Here is a 5,000-nt window from a genome sequence, read left to right as displayed (position 1 = left end):
GGGAGAGGAAAGAAGAAAAAACAAAGTTCTAAGACACAAATCTGTTTTCAGTTTTTGGACTTTTTCTCTAATCTTTGATTTTTGCTGAAATATTGGATCATTTGAACATTTATTGAAATGAAACCATGTGAGGTTTAGAGGGAAAAATCACTATTTGGTGGAGCTGTTAACAACTCATAGACATCTGAAATGTGACCCGACTACACACTGCTTTCTGTAAGACGTCAAAAGCCAAAAAGGTTGGAAACCACTGGTTTCATCTTTAACAATGTGTTGTATTTTAAAAGCTTGTTATATTATCCATTGTGTCAAATCTCCATCTGAAAAGTAACTAAAGCTGTCAAATAAATGTAGTGGAGTAGAAAGTACAATATTTCCCTCTGAAATGTAGTGGAGTGGAAGTATAAAGTAGCATCAAATGGAAATACTCAAGTACAAGTATCTCAAAACTGTACTTAAGTACAGTACTTGAGTAAATGTACTTAGTTACTTTCCACCACTGAATATTGATCATATGATTTTATTGCTACTCAAATTCTCTAAGACATAAGAAGTTGGAACTTTTTTAAACAGCTAGTTAATGTATAAAAAACAGCAGCAAGTAAAATTGTCACGTTATCCGTCTGAGCAGTTAATGAAGACGAACGTTACATTAGCTAAGTTAGCTAGCTTTAGCTTCAGCACCTTAGCTAACGTTTTGTTTACTTGTTGAATTTCTGTATTTTCTTTAAACGGAGACAGCAGCAGCGAAGGGAGAAACGCTGACATATTTTTTCACCATGTAAATACATTTTACCATAAAAAAAAACCGTGAAATGAAACCTCACCTGCTGTTTAACTTGCTGTTGCCAAGACGCGTTTTCTCGTTGCTAAGAAGAACGTCATCGGTGTGCGCCGTGTGTGTGTGTGTGTGTGTGTGTGTGTGTGTGTGTATGTGTTGCCTAGCAACGCTGTCACAGAGCTTGAGGTGTGTGAATCTCGTGAGAAATCCAACAGCAGAGACGTTTATGCTTCAGCTTGATAATCCGGGATTTTAGGATTTTAGGGGACGACATGATGATCAGAGATCAATATGAGTATCCAGCTCGCCTGTTGTCGTGATGATATGACGTCATCCTCATCCAGGCTCCTCATCCTGTTATTCAATTCAATTCAGTTCAGTTTGCTTTATTGGCATGAAAGTTTACAAACAATGTTGCCAAAGCATGAAGGTACAGAGAGAGAGAGAGAGAGTGTGTGTGTGTGTGTGTGTGTGTGTGTGTGTGTGTGTGTGTGTGTGTGTGTGTGTGTATTCTTTGTTACTCTTGTTACTCCATTTATGCTTTGGATAATTTTGTATATCTGATGCTGATAATAAAATAAAATAAAAAATAAAAATAAAAAAAACCATAGTGGATCCTGCAGACGTTTCCATAACATTTACATTTCTATGACAGATTGAAATATTGTATTGTCTGTATAGATATCAGCAACATAAAGTCTCATGAAGTGTCTGCTGCCTGGAGCTTAATTTCTTCAAGTTGCATCACTTCAGCTTTTGTAAAACGTCTCACAACAGAGACTCCATTCAGAAATGTGTCCGTTTGTTTTCCTGTTTGTTGGTAAAGTAACAGACTGAAGATCTGTTCTCAAGATCTCATGTTTAAAGTCCATGCAACTGACAAATGCAACTGCCTTAATTGAGCTGGATATAGTGTCTTCCTTGTGTTTGCTGTTTGTATTCCCTGTCTGTTGACTTTTATTTCTATTTAAACTGTAACTGGTGTGTTGTCTTGGCCTGGTCTCCCTCGGAAAAGAGATTTCAATCTCAAGGGACTTCCTGGTTAAATAAAATCTTTAAGGAACTGTCAGGTTCCACCGGACAGACAGACAGACAGACAGACAGACAGACAGGCAGACAGACAGGCAGGCAGACAGACAGAGAGACAGACAGACAGACAGACAGGCAGACAGACAGGCAGGCAGACAGACAGAGAGACAGACAGACAGACAGACAGACAGACAGACAGACAGACAGACAGGCAGGCAGACAGACAGACAGACAGACAGGCAGACAGACAGAGAGACAGACAGACAGACAGACAGACAGACAGACAGACAGGCAGACAGACAGACAGAGAGACAGAGGCAACAAGCTGCACTGCAAAAACTGTAGATGTGCTGAATATAGATCTGTTCTGAGCAGCTGGCTCTTCCATCCATACCAATAAAGCTTACTGCAACTGGATCAAATTGAGTGAAGGACTAGGTGTGTGTGTGTGTGTGTGTGAGAGAGAGAGAGAGAGAGAGAGAGAGAGAGAGAGAGAGAGAGAGAGAGAGAGACAGAGTCAGACAGACAGATTTAGAATTCTTTATTTCTATTGTTCACAGTTTAACATTTGTCTCCTCAGCAGGCTGGTGATACATCGGGCAACTTTTTGGGCAATGCAACTGGCAACAAAAAGAGAAACACGGTCAGAAATCTGTGCAGATGTTTCCTGGCAACAAAGTGTTTCTGTGGGATTAAAGCAACACTGCTGAGGCAACTGTTGCCCACCAGTTACCCAAAAAGTTGCCCTGTAAGTTGCTGCCCTGGGAGAGTTGCCCTGCGGCGAGACGAGACAGAAGAGACTGACAGTTTCTGATCTGAAACTGAAACTTTTTCTGTTCATCAATTCACTTTCAATTCAAACAGTTGAATCAGGCGGATTTCATTTCCTTCTAAATTTAAAAACACAAGTCTTTGGTCTTAGCTCTGTCTGTCAGCTGAGTCTGAAACCGGATCGATCCCCGTCAGTCCGCTACGTCCACACAGGAGGCAAGATGGACAAATCGATTAAACCGAACACTTAAAACTAAATTCAGCTCCAGTTGAGACCGAAGACGATCGCTCAGCTCACCGGCCGACTTGAAAATCACCCTGAAACCTCTCGTTAAGTTTCGATGATGGCGACAGATCATCGGTTTCTATGGCAACAAGACTCCTCTCACAACCAATACCTGCAGGGCGACCAGAGGAACCGAAACCCAAGTTTGTCAAATCATACAAAACATGAGAAATTCCTCCTGCAGATCATGGAGATGGAGAAGTTGCCCAGGTCTCATCAGCAGAACAGAAGGATCCACAGAGTTCTGCTGGACCCGGGCCTCAGGTCGGGTCCAGCAGAACCCCAAGGTTTTAAACCAGACCTTCATGCAGACCAGAACCAGTTTTTCTTTTCTTCTACATAGAATTCTTTTTCTGAACCCGAACCCAAGCAGTGAAACCTTCACCGAGCCGACCAGACCACCAGGCGGCGCTGTGTGTGTGTGTGGGAGAAAACATCTGGTTCTGGTGTCGGTTCTGCCAGCCTGGACCAGAACAGAGCTGCTGGTCTGAGCACCAGAGGATCCAGACCCAGTCCTGCTGAAGAGCCTGAACTCTGAGGCTCCACAGGTTAGTCCTGCGGTCTGGAGGAGCCGGCCAACCCCAGAGACTTTAGAAGGTTCTGGTACTCCGAGGAACCCAGAATGAGACCGGAGAACCACGCTGGGACAGACCTGTTCCAGACCAGTTCCAGACCTGTTCCAGACCTTCAGTGTTTCTTCACAGCAATAAATGTCAGAATATGTCGAACGTTCATCAGGACAGAGCAGCAAGATTTTTCCATACTTTTCAAAAATTTTGGGCAATTTCCAAACTTTTCAAGACCTGTTCATTACCAGATCCTTTTCCATGCATTCCCAGACTGTCCAGTCCTGCAGGAACCCGGATCCTTTAAGAAGAACTCTTTAGGAAAATGGCTCCCTGGTGGATTTGAAGGCTTTTGGTGTTTTCTGTTGTGAAACACTGAACTGTCCCACTGACTGACAGCAGAGTGAAGATGATCTTATTGCTCAGAAACTTCCTCAGACTGCTGGAAGCTGAGGAGGAGAAACAGGGAGGGGACTGTGATGTCATCAGAGCAGTCACTCGTTCACCCTCGGATGACATCACAGTCCCCTCCTCAACTCCCGGTTGGCATGACAACGCTTCTTAAAGTCCAGCAGTGCAGACGGGAAGCTGGGCAAAACCCTCCAACCAATCACTGCTCTCATGACATCATCACCCTCTCCCCGACTCATCTGCCTGCAGTCTGACATCATCACCTCTGTCAGCCAATTAGGAGCTGTTCTGGCAGTCCTTAACATCCATAAAGGCACTGATTAACCAATAAAAACACGGACCGACAGAGGCAAGCCCCGCCCCCTGGTCAGGACGTAACGATCCAGCCAATCAGCTCGCTGCCTCAGCCTGAAGCGGCGGCGTCACGACAAGAAACAACAGACAGAAACGAAGCGTAGCTTTTAGCGCTGCGTCACCATGACGACCAGCAGGGCGACACTTCTGTCCGATTGGCTGTCTCATCTCTTACATCATCATTTCAACAGTGATTTTCTATGGAGAACCAAAGAACCGAAGAACCCAGCCAGCAGAACAATCATCATGGTGTGAGGCTGAGTCAGTGTGTGTGTGTGTGTGTGTGTGTGTGTGTGTGTGTGTGTGTGTGTGTGTGTGTGTGTGTGTGTGTGTGTGTGTGTGTGTGTGTGTGTGTGTGTGTGTGTGAGAGAGAGAGAGGGGGAGAGAGAGAGAGGTAACTACACTGCAGCCAATCAGCAGGCAGCTTTCTGGCCCTGACAACTTTCTGTTGACTCTCATCAGGAGAGAAGGTCACACCAGACTCCATTCAAAAATCTGACAGTTTGATGTTTCCTTGCGTACTAAAACAAGACTGAACAGCAATTCTTAGATTCCACCGGTAAATTTTGCTTATTGATAATCCATCAAGCTGCATTCATTTCAATAAATCTCTACTTTAAGACCCGGTTCACACATGGTGTTCCTGCAGAACGCCATGCAAACCTTCTGAACCTGTAGATGTTCCTGAGGAGCTGCTGGGGTAAATGTTTTTATATCTGATATTCAGACTCACTGTATGAAATATGTTGACTTTATCTCATGGCTGCAAATTTCATGATTGACTAAATAAGTTAAAAATAAT

This window comes from Centroberyx affinis, unplaced genomic scaffold (assembly GCF_046629955.1).
Source record: "Centroberyx affinis isolate AG114_WGS23_722 - 3 ecotype Tasmania unplaced genomic scaffold, CSIRO-AGI_Caff_v1 ptg006615l_1, whole genome shotgun sequence".
Taxonomy (NCBI): Eukaryota; Metazoa; Chordata; class Actinopteri; order Beryciformes; family Berycidae; genus Centroberyx; species Centroberyx affinis.
Note: the sequence above shows the minus strand (reverse complement) of the source record.